Below are 18,856 nucleotides of genomic sequence, written 5' to 3'. Positions count from 1 at the left end.
CACTGAGGGACATCTAGGTTGATTCAATATCTTGGAATGTTGCAATGAACATGACTATGCTGGTGGCTTTAGTGTGGCCTGTTTTGTGGGCCATTGGATAAATGCCCAGGAGTGGGATTGCTGGGTCATAGGGAAGCTCTGTGTTTTGTCTTTTAAGGAACTGCCATATTGCTGTTCAGAGTAGTTGAAGGAGTTTACATTCCCACCAACAGTGTAATAGAGTTCCTTTTTGGCCATATCCCTGATAGCATTTGTTATTGCTGGTTTTCCTGGTACTGGCCATTCTAACTGGAGTGAGGTGGAATCTCAACGTTGTTTTGAGTTGCATTTCTTTTATGGCCAGGGATGTTGAATACTTCTGCATGAGTCTATCGGCCATTCTTTTTTCTTCATCTGAGAAGTCCCTCTTTAAGTTCAGGTTTTGTATGGTACTTTGACAGGAGATGTAGGGTTTAGTTGTGCTGTGGAATTGTACTCTTAAAATCTGACTATTAGATGAAAGTCTTGAGGTTGTGAAGTAAGATTCGGATGGGGAGGGGTAGTTTTCAGGGGTATATATGAGTGAGATGGTTATAAGTTTTAGGGGAGTTAGAGAAGAAAAGAAGGATAAGAGGTCAGGGAATGAGTGCAGTGGAGAATAAAAATGAGGGTGAAGGAGAAGAAAAATAATAATAACAAAAGAAAAACAAAAAAAGAAACAACAACAGCAAAAACTTGTATTCTATAATGAAGGAATCAAGTGAAGAGAAATTGGGTTAAGCTCCCTGAACCCTAATGCTGCCATCTCTAAAAAGCCTAAGGTAATTGTTGTCTTCTGTCAAATTACAGAGGGAAAGGTAATATAAGAAAGAATAGGACTGGGGGCTGGGAAGGAGATTGCCTTGCATGCCTGAGGTCCTGGGTTCGATTCCTGAGTACCACATAAGCAAAAAGAAAAAAGAAAGAAAGAATAGGATATTATATGTGTATATATTACAAGAACAGATTATAAATTGTGTAAATACATATCTCAAATCATCCTATCAGGAGACCCAGAACATTTAACTTGGAGATTTGGGTCCTCTAAAATCTGAGGGAGATTTGCGCTGGGAAGGTGGCTCAGTGGTAGAGTGCTTGCCTTGCATGCATGAGGCCCTGGGTTCGATTCCTCAGCACCACATAAGCAGAAAAAGCCAGAAGTGGTGCTGTAGCTCAAGTGGTAGAGCACTACCTTGAGCTGAAGAGCCGAGGGACAGCTCTCAGGCCCAGAGTTCAGGCCCCATGACCGATAAAATAAATTAATTAATTAAATAAATAAATAAAATAAAATCTGAGGGAGAGAAAGGGGAGGGGGAAGAGAGCTCTCTGCTCAGTGTGTCAGAGATCAGAGCTGTTCTGTATGGCAGTTCCTGTAGGAATGGCCTAGGTCAGGATCCCTTTAGAGGAAGATGCTTGGTTCCAAGTTGTAATTTGGCTCTAGTTGCACAGCAGTGCCCATCAGATTAAAAATATTGTACCTAAATTTGGAATTTGTGGGAAGCGCAAAGTTTTTGTTACATGTTTTTCGAGGCTTTTTGTTTACATTGCCTAAATAAATGAGTAAAAACTTGTGTGGGGGCTAGGGATGTGGCTTAGTGGTAGAGTGCTTGCCTAGCATGCATGAAGCCCTAGGTTTGATTCCTCAGTACCATATAAACAGAAAAAAGACAGACATGGCGCTGTGGCTCAAGTGGTAGAACTCTAGCTCCTGAGCAAAAGAGCTCAGGGACAGTGCCCAGGCCCCAAGTCCAAGCCCCAGGACTGGCCAAAAGAAAAAAAAAAAACCAACCTTGGGTGGAAGACTTATATCATCTATAAGGATATTTTTTTCAAATGTAATACAAACAAAACTATCAATCCAGTCAGGTTTTAGTATTTAAGCTTTTAAAAGTTTGCTTCATATAATCCTACAACATACAAGAATTTGCACATCTCAGCTCCTCAGTGTGTACACGTTAGAAGTCTTGCTGAGTGAGTAGCCCAGCCTCCTGTAATTGAGAGTGTCTAGGTAGATTTCTTCTGAGCCCTCTTCATGGTTTATCCCAAGTTTAAAAGATTCTGCTCAAATTTCTGAAGCTTATTCTTTGGGAATTTTATATTTAAAGTTCTTTATTATATGCGAGAGTGGACAATCAACTAATACCCACTCAGTCATGGGACTAAGCAAGGTCCAGTATATCACACATAAATAAGCTTTAGGCCACAGAGCCTCTCTTCAATGGAGTCCTAAGGGTATGAAGGACAAAATGTTCAGGGAAGGAAGGTGAGTTCTAGGACAGTGTAAACCCAGAATAGCATGTAGCATTTATCACTTTGCAAAATTAATGCACTCCCACAGAATTTTGGTAACAATTCCCTGAAGTCATGCAGTAAAGACCTCGTGGCTCCCCTCCACAGTGGCTTTTGTATCTTGCTCTCCCCACATGATCTCTCTAGGGCTGTGGCTTGGGACAGGAGTAGGTATAAGAGCCATGAGGGCCGCCGGTCTGTTTGGACAGCAGCCTCTCAGAGGAGACCGCACCCCCCGCTGACCAGTAGAGGAGTGGAGGCCGCTACTGGGTTCGGCTTGGGCCTGACCACCTCCAACCCCTCTCTCCAGCCTTCTTTATTAACAATTTTGTTGCAGTGGGCTCTGTCACTCCAGACGGCTAGGTGGGCTTGCCTGCCTAAGTAGGGTTCTTCCTACTACATGTAGAGTTGATATACAGAGGGGTCATGGCTACATGAATCAGGTGATGAGTAATGAGTACAACTCTTTTGGAACCATGTCTCCCCTTCCGACAGTCTCTCCCAATTTTTTCCTCCTGCCCCAACCACAAGCTATCCAGTTCAACAGTGAGTACCACTGTTGTACTTTTCACCCTTGTCACACCTTTTCTGTGCCCTCCCTTACTCTTCCAAATACAAACTAACGAACAAGACAAAAGGAAAACAGCAGCAACCACAGCCACTAAAAATATGTGTCTTGTTTCCTTTCCTTGGAGTTCATTTCATTGAACAATTATTTTATATGATCCTCTGCATACAGCCTTGAGCCTTTCTCAATCACTATTATGCATAACTCCTTTGACCTCAGTGTGTGAATAAAGTTCTGCATAATTTATCATGTCCTAGTATTTGTACATATATATACATATACATATGTATATATATGAGGGAAAACATGCAGCTTATGTTTTTTTGCTTATGTTTCTGGCTTACTTTGCCAAATCTTTCCATGGCTTTAAAAATGGTGCAATACCATGCTATTTGATGGATGAATAAAGCCACCAACACAACCATGTTCAATGCAGCATTGTTTACCATAACCAAGATATGGACTCAAACCAGATGCCCCTCAGTGGATGAATGGATCAAGAAATTGTGATATAAATACACAATGGAATTCTACTCATCCATCAGAAAGACTCTTTCCATACCCAGTCCCGGTTACCCACAAATACCTTCAAAGCCCAGACAATTACTATAAACTCCATCTCCTCCTTCTAGTTTCATACCTGAGCCACCTCAGCCTCTCCTTAGGCCTAGCTAGGGGAGCTCTGACACAGGCAGTGACCTGGCAGACTTTATGAATTATGACCCAAATCTCTTAGATGACCCCAGTGGCCTTGTGGCAAGTACAGAAAAGGTCTCATCTTTCCTTCTTACATGATCATTGTGAGTGACACCCAGGGAGCCTCCAGTCAATCCTGCCAAGAGAGATGAAAGTTATTAACTACTGAGAGCACACAAGACACATGCTGAGGGCTGCCCAGTCCACTCAGCTCCCTAGTAGCTGGAATTCCTAGCTGCTTCCTGGGCCTCACCTTCCTCCCAGGCACATAACTGCTTCCTGGGCCCCACCCTCCTTCCTAGCACAAACAAACCCTGCCAGCATGAAGCCTTAGAGCAGATGAGGGGAGAGGATTTGCAAGACTGAAGGAAGGATTTTGAAAGATAGATATCTTCCCCTGTGTCAAAGACCTTGCCAATCTGGTTTTTACATCCCCATTGGAAGAGCACTTTCCCCAGGGACATAGGGATGTGAGCTGACACACCTCATAGGGGATGTCAGACACTTCAGCCCTTGACCCCCAAAGCCAGTCCCACCCACTGGAGAGGGATTTTGACAGTAATCACTCAGCTCTGGATTCAGGTCCTGTGCTCTTGTTTCTGTGCTCTTGTTTCTGTGACTGTTCCTGCCACCTACTGGACAAAGAGGACCATTCCTAAGTGTTGGATGAATCCTATTCAAAAGCATGGAGTATGGTGTGCTCTGTACCCTCATACCATGAACATTTGTTTAACACACACCTGCTCACATGGTAATAATGGCAACGGAGGTGTGTGTATTCCTGTGCTCTATGTTAGAGTGTGTAATTAGCACATTTATTTTGCTGAGTATAGGTATAGATATGTAAGTATTTATAAAAATCTGGTTTTGGAGTAAGATATATGGTGTTGGTGTCTTGTGGCTTTTACAACCAGGACAAATGAATTTCAAACTGTGATTGAGTTAAAGGAGGATTCAGTGGCTTTTATGTCCACATACTCAGGGTTTGTAATTGGGTTGGTATTGATATTCTAAGACCACCTGTAGTATCTCCACCTCCTAGCCACAAAGGAGAAATACAGACTTACTGAAGAGAGCTTTGTGACTGTTTTGAGAGAATTATAATATTTTACAATGGAGCACTTAGAAATGGAGCACTTAGAAAATCTCGTCAAGAATCAGATGGGCATGAGGTTTAATCTATTAGGAATAAAAGAAGCAAATTAACTTGTATTGAAAAGAGAAACTACTTCAGATGAGGAGTATCATGGCAGAGGCTTATTACATACACATTTCATTGTAATCCTACATAAAAATCCTAGGTTATTGTAAAATTTAGTGAGTGTGTAGCTGAACATGTCAATAAATTCCCAAAATGGTACAACAATGTAGTTATTATTTATAATAATGTTCCCAACCAGACTCCCAGGTAAAAGGGGTCTTGTAGTGTGAGTTACCTAAGTCTGTGCGTTGGAAATCCAGTTCTCAGTGCAACAGTGCAAGGAGTTGAGGCCTTCAATAAGATCTTGCTATGTTTTCACTGTATTTGATGTCGGTATGATTTGTGGAGGGGAAGGGGAAAAACAAATCATTTAAATCGGGATACAGGTGGACCCATTGCAACAATGAGATGTACAAGTCGTTATGTCGAAAACAAACTTTACAACTTTGGTGCAGGGAGCGGGGTGCGGGGGGTAGAGGGGAGGGGGGGGGCGGGGGGAGGATGGGAAGGGATGGGAAGGGGAAACAAAGGAAGAGGCTACAATGCTTGATAAGAAATGTACTCATTATCTTGCCCATGTAATTGTAACCCCTCTGTACAGTATTTTCACAATTAAAAAAAGAAAAAAGAAAAAGATCAGGCTATGAGAACTGTGCTCTCATGAACAAATTAATGTTAATAAATTAACACAGTGGCTATCATTATTTGCGAAGTTGTTTTCCTACAAACAGAGATGGGCTCTCCCTTGCTCTCATGCCATGTGTGATGTCTTTTGTGATATTATGGTGCAGCAGGAAGACCCTCAACAGATTCAGCTCCTCAGTCTAGTACTTCCTGGCCTCCAGTGCCATGAGTCAAATTAAATTTATCTCTATTATATAGTAATTAGTCTATGACCTTCAATAACAGCAACACAAAACATACAAAGCCAAGGGAAACATGCCATCAAATGTTCTAATATTATTTATTGCCACTCCTTTTGAGATCTAATGTCTTTATTAAAACAATGCTGCTTTTTGAAGCTATAAGTCCTTGCAATTTATTGATTACATTTTTCTACATAACAAATTCCCTTTAAATTAGTATCTTATAAGCAAAAGGAAAGAAATGTACATATCACCCAATGTGGAAGAAATCGTTGCATTGTCAAAGCTCACAAACATCATAGACCATGATAATGACAATTTGCCTTGTGAAGGTTAAAATGTGTTTGTGACTTTAACTAAGTATCACTATCTCACAATGCTGTGAAATTTGTGAAATTGGAGCTATTGCTCAAATAGAGATTCAGAGAGATCCAGCTCTAAGGAAAAAAAAAAAACATTAATTCTGCAGTCCAGCAAACTGGAAATTGCTATGCTATTCTTGCCTTAGCTGAAATCACTTCACTGAGTGATGGCTAAATTGGATGTCTCAGTTGACAGAGCATATTTCTGCTCCAAATGATCTAACTCTCCAGCAGACTATTCTGAGTTGATTCGTGAGACAGTTGAGTGGGATTAGTGAAAACAAATAGACAAATTCAAAATATGTCCAAAGTGACATACCATCATTTCTGGTCCAGTCCAGTGCATTCTGCCCATCTTTTAAGACAAATGACAAGCATGCAAATTTGAGGGGAGAGTAAAAATTATGTCTTCATGATGGAGGGATGTGCAGAGTTACAATTGCCAACACTGTGGACATCGAGAGAAATGAGTATAGCTATGTTTGTGACCTTATATTTTCTCATCTTCTGTTTCCTTTTCTTCTTTCTTTCATCCTTTATTTCCTTTTATTCCTTCTTCCTTTTTTATTCTGCTCTTCCTTTCTTTTTCTTCTGTTTTCAGTCCTTCCTTCCTTCTTTCCTTCCTTCCTTTTCTTCCTTCTTTCTTGCTTCCTTTGCTTGAATTCCAGGCCTGAGTGTTGTCCCTAAACTTTTTTTTAAACTCAAGTTTAGCATTCTACCACTTGAACCACAGCTTCACTTCTGGCGTTTTTTTCCCTCATAATTAATTGGATATAATAGTCTCATGGACTTTGCTGCTTGGAATGGCTTTGAATCACAATCTTTGGATCTCAGCTTCCTGAGTAAGTAGGATTGTAGGCATGAGCCACCAATACCCAGCTCTTCATTATGCTTTTGAAAATAAATATGCCATGCCTGGAGTTTATGGCTCATGCCTATAATCCTAGCTATTCAGGAGGGTGAGTTCTAAAGATTATGGTTAGAAGCCAACCCAGGCAAAATAGTCCATGAGACTCAATTCCAATCAATAAGCAAAAAGCCAGAAGTGGAAGCATGTTTCAAGTTTTAGAGCTCCAGCCTTGAGGGAAATGTTAAGGGAGAGTGCCCAGGCTGTAAGTTCAAGCTCCAGTATCAGCATATGCTAATAATAATAATAATTATTATTATTATGCCATATCCTTGAAACTCAAGTATCACAATTTTATTTTAATAGTTTGATGCCCAAGTAAAGCACTTGAGACAAAGAAACATACTTAAGCTTATGATGGTGACTATTCGCCTACATCAGAAAATTAAATCTTCTTAGAATTTGATGACAAATCTTCCAGCATCCTCTTCCCTGAACCACAAAGGTAGAATCATGGCAACGATGGGTCATTTTAACACACTTTTTTTCTTTTACTTCATTCTCCTTGATTAGGAGCTCCATCATAGCTTCCTATTGCAATCTAAAACAAACTGACCCAGTAAGGAAAAATAAAACAAAACATTATTTTCTAGCCTTTTAAAAATATTTCCACTTTGTTATCCAGTGCACTGTTCAGACTCTGAAGTAGAGCTGTGGTATGGGAATGATCATTGACAAATGCTACTTACTCTGTTGTACACAGGCAAAAGACTACAGGTCAACATCAAGCAAGCAGGAATATGCTTTTTACAAATAACTCCCATGTGATCAGAAAATGAGTGTCTGGGAGAGGAGAGCTGTGCAGGCAATGCATACCTTAGAAATGGACTGTCTCGGGCTGGGAATGTGGCCTAATGTTAGAGTGCTTGCCCAGCATGCATGAAGCCTTGTGTTCAATTCCTCAGAAAAAGTCAGAAGTGGTACTGTGGCTCAAGTGGTAGACTACTATCCTTGAGCAAAGAAACTCAGGTACAGTGCCCAGGCCCTGAGTTCAAGTCCCAAGACTGGCAAAAAGAAAAAGAAAAAAAAAGAAAAGAAATGGACTGTCTTATAAACCTTGGTGTTTGAATTGATTGCTTTAAACCTTGTGGTTTAGATTTTTAACATTAAGAATTCCTTAAATCATACTATTTTCCAATATCAATCATAGAATACTGTCCAGAGAAATGAATGGCTTTTAAATCTGATTAAACCCATTGTCAGGTGTCTAAGTGTGCTCTATTCACTACTTACTTGGAATCTCTTATGGATTCCAAAGAAAGAGCCTGGCCTAAGAGTAGGTTGACCAAGTGAGAACTTACTGGCAGCAAATCCTGTGGGTGGTGAGTAGGAGACAGGGGGGAGGGATATATCTTAAGGGAAATCCTTATCACACAAAGTAGCATCTCGTTGCTCATTTGGACTTCAAATATTGTTGCTGCTTTTCCACAGAGGAGAGGGTTTCATTTTTTAAAGTCCTGCCTCCCAATTGTACAGGGATGCTGTTTTAATTTCGGTATTCATAAGTAAACTATTTTTACATCAAAATTTTTATAAGTTTTATGGGATACTCCTGAATTATTCAACACTAGCAGCTGCTATTATATAAGTGTAAATAATTGAATTTTAATATTCATAGAACATTTATATGTGAAAATTTTGAAATACTAGTTCTTTTGAGAAACATGAGAAAGGCTCTACCCAACTTGAATAGCAATCTTGCTCCTGAACTGGGAATGATAACTCATATAAACTCAAGCACAGCGAAAAAAAGAAAACTCTTCCCTGAAAAAACATTTTCCAATATGTTTGCCCAGCTATGCGTTCCCCTACATGCACGTCCTCGCCCCCAGTAAAACAATGGCTGTTTCACTAGAGATAACCAAAATTTAAATTTGAATCATAATTTAAAATACTGGATGTTGTAGAAAGCAAGATCACACTCTATTATAACAAAAAATAGTCATATTTTCACAATGTAGATCATTTGCTTAGAATTAGGAAGAAAACACAAAAGCTTTAGCTTTAGCTCACTAACATTTTCACTGTACAAAGCAGTATAATTCAGAGGTGATTATGTCTAAATGTGAACCATACAATTTAATAGCAGAATTTCTTGAGAAACATGGACTTCTTGATTCCAATGTGTTCCAGTACATTTTTTTCATAAAAGTAATGTTACTTCAGCCATAGAAAGACACCTAATAAATAGTATTTGTTGAGCTGGGAATGTGGCTTCGTGGTAGAGTGCTTGCCTAGCATACATGAACCCCTGAGTTTGATTCCTCAGTTCCACATGCACAGAAAAAGCCAGAATTGGCACTGTAGCTCAAATAATAGAGTGATAGTCTTGAGCAAAGGAAGTTCAGGGTAGTTCCCACACCCTGAGTTCAAGCCCCAGGACTGGCAAAAAAGAAAAAAAAAACAGTAACTAGTATTTGTTTTTTGTTTTTTGTCTTTTAATTTTGGGGAAGTGGGTAAGACATAAAGAAAACACGTAATACATTCCAGGATATGAATTCAGAAAGAAAACATTGATTATGAGAAGTTTGACTTCCTAATTGCCTAATTCTGTTTGCTTTGTGAGCAAAAGTAATAGTTATTTAAATTATGCATCTTTTAAAATATTAATTGAGCTGGGCACCGGCTCACATCTGTAATCCTACAGATGCAGTCTCCACTCTTAAACACCTGTTAACACTATTTTTTATACCTTTAAAAATTATTTTATCTATTTTGCCTCATTTTTCCAAAACTGACTCTGGACTCTCAATCTTAAAAGGGGGTTGCTGGATGAAGGTCCATCTTCTGTAACTTCTTCAAGCTGACTTCAGGAGCGTTGATCCTACCTAGCCAGGAACCTATAACCTTAGCCTATTTTACAAAGATGTTACCAGGATTAGTGCTCTTTCAGCACTCTGCTAGCTGATCAGAGGTGATAGTCATCTTATGTACCAAATTAGGCGTTTTTGTTGTTGTTGTTGTTGACGATTCTTTTTTTTTTTTAACTGTGAAAATAATTACCATACAGAGGGGTTACAATTACATGGGCAAGAAAATGAGTACATTTCTTATCAAGCATTGTTGCCTCCTCCTTTGTTTCCCCTTCCCATCCCTTCCCATCTCTCCCCCTTCCCCTCCTCCCCCCCACCCCTCCTCAAAGTTGTAAAGTCCGTTTTTCAACATAATGATTTGTACATCTCATTGTTGCAATGGGTCCACCTGTATCCCCATTTCAACGATTTGTTTTTTCCCTTCCCTTCCACAAATTATATCAACATCAAATACAGTGAAAGCAGGGGTTATACCATGGGGGAGTGACATACAAAGCAACAAAGAAATCATCTTATACATATATTAGAAACAATTGCATGAAAGCAAAAACATTTGAATACTTATCTTGGGGTTCATTTCACCTAACATCAACTTATCTGACCTTTTCAGCTTGTCTCAGACATATACTAAGATTAGGCTCTTTAAGTTACATCAGTGAAGGCAAATCCTTGAAAGCCCATAGATTTTATTTTGTTGTTGTTGTTGTTTTTCTGCTTATGTGGTGCTGAGGAATCAAACCCAGGGCCTCACGCATGCAAGGCAAGCACTCTACCACTGAGCCACCTTCCCAGCCTATGTCCATAGATTTTAAACTTGTTTAAGTATCTGAAGTGCTGACTTCCTGCTAAAAGCACTTCACAGGTAGTACTATTCCTGCCAAAGGTCAGGAGCCTATTTGCTAAGAGGTTGGTTTATAACCATATGTTCAAAGAAATGTGAATGAGTCTTTCCTCCAAACTATGAATTGTTTTTTAAGAGAGAACCTAGGAACTGGGAATGTGGCTTGGTGGTAGAGTGCTTGCCTAACATGCATAAAGCCCTAGGTTTAATTCTTCAGTACCACATAAACTGAAAAAGCTGGAAGTGGTGCTGTGGCTCAAGTGGTAGAGTACTAGCCTTGAGCAAAAACAGCTCAGAGACAGTGCCCAGGCCCTGAGTTCAAGTCCCAGGACTGGCAAAAAAAAAAAAAAGCACCTGGTCTGCGAACTGGTGGCTCAAGCCTATAATCTAGCTACTCAGGTTGAGATCTAATGATTGCAGTTCAAGGCCAGCCAAGGCAAGAAAGTCCATGAAACTCTTACCTTCAGTTAAGCCACCAGAAAACCAGAAGTGGAGCTATGGTAGAGCTCAAAGTGGTAGAGCGCTAACCTTGAGCAAAAAAGTTCAGGACAGTGCCTAGGCACTGAGTTTAAGCCATATGACTTACAGGAAGAAAGAAAGAAAGGAAAGAAAGAAAGGAAAGAAAGAAAGAAAGAAAGAAAGAAAGAAAGAAAGAAAGAAAGAAAGAAAGAAAGAAAGAAAGAAAGAAAGAAAGAAAGAAAGAGAGAAAGAGAGAAAGAGAGAAAGAAAGAAAGAGAGAGAGAGAAAGAAAGAGAGAAAGAGAGAGAGAGAGAAAGAAAGAGAGAAAGAGAGAGAGAAAGAAGGGAGGGAGGGAGGGAGGGTGGGAGGGAAGAAAGGAAGGAAGGAAGGATGAAAAAGGGAAAGAAAGGGGAAGGAAGGAAGGGAGGGAGAGAAGGAGGGAAGGAAGGAAGGCAGGCAAAAAGGAATCTCTGACAATAGGTTGGTTCAGAATGCTTAATCTCCTGGGACCAGTCTTTGTGGTCCTATTCATCAGGCTGCAGACACATATCTAATATCCAGACCTAGACAAGTATTAATTTGGCCCTCACTCATTCAGGCTCCAGACTTGATGGAGAATCTAAGCCTTCTGACTGCCAGCCTGGCCTCAATTTTTCTAGACTCCAGTTTGCCTCCTGAACAATTGTAGACTCTGAAACCTTAGGCTCCAAGTCATATACATAGATATCTCAAGGCTAAGATGACTGATCCCCTAGGCATTTGGCTGGTACATACAATTGCTAAGATCTGCCTCAGCCTTACTTTATTGTCTATAGCCCCCAACTGCAGTCTACACCCATAAATGCAGCCACCAGATGCACTCCAGCATGATGCAGGACCAGGAGGCCTTAGATTCCAGGCCTGTCACAGTTTTGTACTTGAAGACCACAGTGACAGGCTGACATCCTGACACCCAGATACTGGGCTATTCCCTGCAGATTGTTGTGCTAGCTCTACTCAGTGCCAGGCAAGTCTCCAGGACACCAGTCAGCAGTCCAGTGGCACCACACTTAGACCCAGTCTTATTCCAGGCACTTGTAGCCTATCACTTGAAGGACTAAGCTAACTCCATTCTAAAAGCAAGCCATCATTTTCTGTAAGACTAACCTCAGGTTGAATTTAAGGAACAAAACAGTTATTGGAAAAACCAGTTCTTGGAAGGTTCTCAGAAAGCCCACAATCAAAACTGCAATTATACCCCTAGCAACCGCCAATTAGACAAGGGGTTGAGAAACAACCAAGAAACACAAAAGGTTGAGAAGCAACCAAGAAACACAAAAGTTTTTTTAAAAGGTAGCATGGTCAGGCTACATTCAAACCTTAGTACATGGGCCAATGGGACACTGACAAAACCACTTCTGTAAATGTCAACTAATCATGTAACTGCTTGTGTGGAAATCCCCTAAACTTGTTTGTTCAATACTATAAAAAGTCATGCTGATTCTGTGCTCAGGGGCTCTTAGCATCACCGGTTACCGAGTGTACAGAAGAGCAAGCTCAAGCTTTCAAATAAACAACTCGTTTGCTGTTTGCACTGGTTGTGGTCTCTGGGGGTCGCTCAGAGTATGAGTCTAACATTTGGGGGCCCGTCCGGGATGCTCCCCATAAGCCCACCCAGACACCAGATATCACAGAGTCATGAAAAACCTGGCTGGTAAGTTGAGGCATTGCCGTTCTGTATTTTTGGCCACCTGCAGGTTCTGTATCTGTAATTCTGGTCTCCCGTGGGGTCTGTATTTTGGTTGGCAGAGTCTTGGCACAAGCACTATAAGGCTGCCAACAGGTATGTGGGAGATGTCCCCAGTCCCTATCTGGGTAGATTGCTGAGTAGTGCGGACATTTTTTGGAAAGTTTCCATCTGTAGTCTGGCACTTTCAGTTTAGCAATCTACAACGCGCAGCATGTGTCTATCTTAAGTTGTGTCTCTGTGTTAAGTGTTCTGTTTGTTTAAGTTTGTTTAGCAACCTGGCAGGAGAAATAATTCCTCTTAGAGTTCTCATTGGATGGAGTGAACTGAGAATTCCAGTTAGCAAGAGACCCGGACCGCTGACAGAGACCAAAGCGGTGTGCTCCAGATCCCCGCAGGGAATTTGTTGCTTGTCTTTTCTGTTAACAATTTTCTTTTAGGAATAACTGTTGCTTCTTATTTTATATTCTTTAAATGAGGTATCTTTTACCCCTTGATAAGTTTTCCATTTTCATTTTTAAATTGTCATGGGAGTTATTTAATAGAATTGGTAGGAAATCACTTGGGAGATTGCCTTTCTGACCAAGTCCTTCGCTTTTGGTATTTGCTCCTGACTTTTCTTCTGTGACTGTTTAGAGTGTCTTGTTGGAACAGATAATCATCATATTATAAGATGGCACAGAGCAACTCTACTCCTTTGAGTATTTTAACTGAACATTTTGGGGACATGAAAGCCAGGGGACGATCCTTGAGTGTGGGAATTAAGAAAAGGAAGTTAATTACTTTTTGTTCCTCAGAATGGCCTACTTTTGGTGTGGGATGGCCCCCAGAAGGATCCTTTCATATGAACCTAATTCGGCAAGTCCTTCCAGGTCTCGGTGGGCACTCCAACCAAATTCCTTACATTCTGATGTGGTGAGATCTGGTAGAGGACCCTTCTTCTTGGTTAGCCCCCTTTTTGCCCTCTTGGATGGCACGACTAAGATCCTAGCAGTCAAGGAGAAGGCTAAGTGCCTGCCCCTTCTGCCCAGTCTCCCTCGGCCCTCTTTACCCAGTCCTCCAGCGAGAATCAGTGGCTGACCTTCTACTTTCTGATCCCCCTCCTTACCTGCCACCCCCTACTGCCCCAGAGGCACCAGATGAAGGACCAGCGGGAGGAGGCAGTGTGGTAGGGGCAGCAGGAGAAGCCAGTCTGGTGGACTGATGGCAGGAACATGAGGGAGGACATGTGTCGAGTCCACAGCTGCCCAATACCATTGTGGTGCTGCTGCTCTGGGAGTATGGGCCCCCTGATGAGACAGGACTACCAAGACTTCAGTACTGGCCTTTTGTAACTAGCGGTTTATATAACTGGAAAAACCAGAATGCTCAGTTTTCTGAAAACCCTAAAGACTTGATTGTACTTTTGGATAGTGTTATGTTCACTTACCACCCACTTGGGATGACTGTCAGCAGTTACTCCGCATCCTCTTCACCACTGAAGAGAGAAAGAGGATCCAAGCAGAGGCCAGGAACTTGGTCCCCAGGAAAGATGGGTGCCCCACAATCAATCCTGCCCTGATTACTGCAGTCTTCCCCGTGGAAAGACCACCAGATGACCAATGGAACTACAACACCCCTGAAGGTAGGAAGAGGTTCCGGGTCTATCGCCAGACTCTAATGGTGGGTCTCAGGGCTGCTGCCCAAAAGCCTACTAATTTGACTAAGGTTTATGAAGTGTTACAGGGTAAGGAGGAATTCCCTGCAGCTTATCTAGAGAGGGTAGTGGAAGCTTTTAGACAATTTACTCCAATGAACCCAGAAGCACCAGAATCTCAAGCAGCTCTAGTTATGGCCTTTGTTAATCAGGTAGCACCAGTTATTAAGAAAAAGCTACAAAAATTGGAGGATTTAGAGGGACAGACCATCTCAGGGTTACTGCACATGGCTCAGTGGGTGTTTAATAATCGGAATCCCCCAGAAGAAAGGCGTGCAAAGGCTCTAGCATGAGTACTGGTTACCACAACCAGCCGGAACCTGCAACTAGACCCTGCAACCAACAAGTGACTATAGGCAAACATCAATACGCCTATTGCAAGGAAAAAGGACATTGGGGAAAACAATGTCCAAAGAAGAGGAGGGACCCCAAGTAGGGTGGTTCTCAACATAAGCTGCCCCCTGTTCTGACAGTCAAAGACTCAGACCAGGAATAGGGAAGTCAGGGTTCTGTTCCCCTCACCCAGCTCTGGGTAACTTTAAAGGTGGAGGGGACCCCAGTGGATTTCCTGGTAGATACCAGTGCCCAACATTCTGTTCTTCTCAAACCCCTTGGCAAACTCTCCGAGAAAGCCTCTTGGGTATAGAATGCCACTGGGATGAACAAGTGCCAATGGACTACCCAAAGAACAGTGGACCTCGACGTGGGCCAGGTATCCCACTCATTCTTAGTCATCCCCAACTGCCCCTACCCACTGTTAGGCAGAGATCTCCTCACTAAAGTCGGAGCCCAGATACACTTTCAAGCAGCTGTGGCTGCAGTAAAGGATTTCAAAAGACACCCAATCCTAACCCTCATGTTAGAGGAAGAGTACCGACTACATCAACAACTTCCAACTTCCAGCAGTGACCTAGACCAATGCTTACGGGAATTTCCTGAGGCTTGGGCAGAGACTGGTGGGATGAGGTTAGCAAAACATAGACCAGCAATCTATGTTGAGCTAAAGCCTGGAGCTGACCCTGTAAGGGTTCGACAGTTCCCCATGACTCGGGAGGCACGGATGGGAATAACCCCTCACATCCGACAACTCCGAGAGTTAATGACCTCTGAAACCTCATCAGTAGGCATGGAATACCACCCTGTTGCCCGTTCTAAAGCCTCACTCCAACGACTATCGCCCAGTGCAGGACCTGCGAGAGGTAAATAAAAGAGTAGTGGACATTCATCCTACTGTTCCTAACCCACACACATTTCTTAGCTCTCTTTCACCCCAAAAGCAATGGTATACAGTATTGGATTTGAAGGATGCCTTCTTTTGCCTTCTCTTGTCCCCTAAGAGCCAGGATTTGTTCACCTTTGAATGGAGCAACCTGGAGGAGGGAATCAGTGGCCAGCTGACCTGGACCAGATTGCCACAGGAATTTAAGAACTCCCCCATGATCTTTGATGACACCCTCCATGAATACCTGGGTGAGTTCCACTCTAATCATCCTGAGTTAACCATTCTACAGTATGTGGATGATCTCCTGGTTGCTGCCTTGGATGAAGAAAGCTGTCTACAGGGAACCAAGGCACTGCCTCAAACCCTGGGAGAACTGGAATATCGGACCTCTGCTAAGAAAGCCCAGATCTGCAAACAGGAAGTAAATTATCTGGGATATACCCTGAAAGGGGGCCAGAGGTGGCTATCAGAAGCCAGGAAAGAGACAGTTCTCAGGATACCAACGCCCCAGAATCCCTGCCAGGTTCGAGAATTTCTAGGATCGGCGGGATTTTGTAGAGTGTGGATCCTAGGGTTCAAAGAAATGGCTAAGCCCCTATACAAGGCCACTAAAGACGGAGAACGTTGGCAATGGACAAAGGAAATGGGGAGTGCCTTTCAACAAATCAAAAAGACCCCGTTAACAGCCCCTGCCTTAGGACTGCCTGATGTCACCAAATCCTTCCACTTGTATGTGGACCAGAGGAAAGGAGTGGCTAAAGGGGTATTGACTCAGTATCTAGGGGCATGGCACCACCCAGTGGCATAACTGTCAAAAAGATTAGACTCTGTAGCAGCTATTTGGCCACCTTGTCTGCGAATGATAGCAACCACAGCCTTGTTGGGTAAGGACTCTGACAAAATAACTTTGGGACAAGAACTAACAGTAACAATGCCCCATGCTATTGAAGGGGTCTTAAAACAACCCCCAGACCGGTGGCTCAGCAATGCCTGGCTCACCCATTACCAAGGACTCTTAATCCACCTAGAATCAGGTTTCAGGCTCCATCTGCCCTAAACCCAGCTACCCTATTACCTGATCCTGACTTGGGGACTCTGCTTCCCGATGGTATGGAAATCCTAGCCACCCTTCACAGTGTGCAGAAAGATTGACAGGACCAGCCCCTGCGGGATGCAGACTGTGTGTGGTACACTGATGGAAGCAGCTTCATAAAGGAAGGGAAATGGTATGCTGGGGTAGCAATGGTAGATGGAGAAAATGTGGTCTGGGCCAAGCACTTGCCAACTGGGACATCTGTCCAACAGGCTGAATTAGTGGCACTGACCCAAGCATTAACACTGGGTAAAGACAAGAGATCGACTGTGTACACTGACAGCTGCTATGTTTTTGCCACAGCACACGTGTACGGAGCCATATACCAAGAGCGGGCTTACTGACAGCAGAAGGGAAAACAAAAATAAAGAAGAAATTTTAGCTTTGCTGGAAGCCCTGTGGCTCCCGAAACAACTAGCGATAATCCATTCTGATGTCCCGGACATCAGAAATCCAACAACCTGGTGGCCCAGGGCAACAACCTAGCAGACCAAACAACTCACGAGGTTGCCCTCCAGGTGGGTCAGATTTTAACAGACCCAGGCCCTTGAGACCTCCTACAGACACCAAATTACTCAGAACAAGTGGATCAAAAAGCTGCCCATGACCCAGTTACTGAACAGGTGGTGGAGGGACTCAAAATGCAAGGTAATCTAACCTGAAAAATTGGGAACCCAAGTTTTGCTCAAAATACATTGGTCAACCCATATGGGGGCTAAAAAGATGAGGGATCTACTATGCCAAGCTGCCACGGACCGGCTCTGTCGGGACGATGGAGGACACCTAGTGGAGGTAACTGGAATAGGTGGGGAGATGGCAAACAGACAACTCACACAAGAGGAGTGAATGCTGAGTGTGATTTATTGCAGAGGATAACAAGCTTTTATCGCAAAAGTCTCCATGAGAAAGGACAAAAGGTTACACGATCTTTCTGCAAGGCTTTGTTCTTGGGTGGTCACCAGCTGGTCGCTTGATCTTGTTTTTTGGATGACAAGCTATGATGATAGGCACTTGTTCCTGGCTTTACCTCTATTTTTAAGAAATACAATTGGTTTCGAGATGCTTATCACCTATTAACCATTAACCAGAGCATATGGGCAAGGTGCTGGACAGAAAGGCATGAACTCTAGTACTTTATTGTTACTTTTGTTTAGTTTTGCACTTTATGTGTTTCAAATCTTTTCTAAGCAATTGTGCTTCTTTGCCATTTTTTAGAGGGTCCCCAATTTGTGGCCAAAAATCATGATATTCAGTATACTTAGTTAAATCTGGCCATATATCAAATTTAAGCTCATAGTGTCTTTTCTGTAATCCTTTCACATAATCATTTACTCTTCTCCATAGAGGCCTTAACTGTCTTATAAGATCTTTCTTGTTCCTTCTTTGATAGTAAGCACCAAGGAGGCCTAGAGCTAGCAAGTCTCTCAGTAAATGAAAGAGAGTAACAGGAAGTTCTTTCTCCTAAGTAGTTTACCCAACGGTTGCCATCCTTATCACACACACCTGTAATAGGCTATGGATCTGGGGAAGTCTTTGGGGTCCTCTAGATAATGGAGGATCCCACCATTTTCTTCTGATAAGCCATTGCCACCTTCCATCTACCAACTTTTTAGGAATTTTATTTAGCTTTTGGCCTAAATATCCTTCTACACCTTTTTTATCTACAGGATATCTATATGAGTCTATTGTATATGCTTCAGGATTAAAGGAAAGTCTCCAGTAGCCATACACTCTTTCTGCTCTAGCCGTGCCTACAGCTTCTTGTAAATCTCTTACAAACAATTCCTTCTGCTGAAGTGACATCATGAAACCCCCAATACTTTTATATTTACTTATGACTTGTCTACTAGCCTCCATAAGAGGGGCTTTCAGGGTAGCACTTAACTCTGGTGAGTTAGTCATATTCTCAGGACACTCATCAGATGTTGGAGTCGTCAACACTTTTAAGAAAGACCCTTGAATAAGGGAATGTTGAGCCTGCATAAGTAGAACAAGCAGCAGGAACAGTAAAAGATTAATAGGCACTCCTATACAGTGAAGAAAAGAAAAACAGGAACAGAAACACATCTTTCCCAGGGGCTTGCCAGCCTTTCCAGGAG

At 42.3% G+C, this 18,856-nt stretch overlaps 1 pseudogene; it reads left to right on the top strand.

The window, feature by feature from the left end:
* The first annotated feature begins 12,624 nt into the window (after positions 1-12,624).
* Positions 12,625-17,308, top strand: LOC138806121 (uncharacterized; annotated as a pseudogene).
* Positions 17,309-18,856: the final 1,548 nt, after the last annotated feature.

This window comes from Dipodomys merriami, unplaced genomic scaffold, assembly GCF_024711535.1.
Source record: "Dipodomys merriami isolate MVZ:Mamm:240054 unplaced genomic scaffold, mDipMer1.0.p SCAF_4, whole genome shotgun sequence".
Lineage (NCBI taxonomy): Eukaryota > Metazoa > Chordata > Mammalia > Rodentia > Heteromyidae > Dipodomys > Dipodomys merriami.
This window is presented reverse-complemented; position numbering and strand designations above follow the sequence as displayed.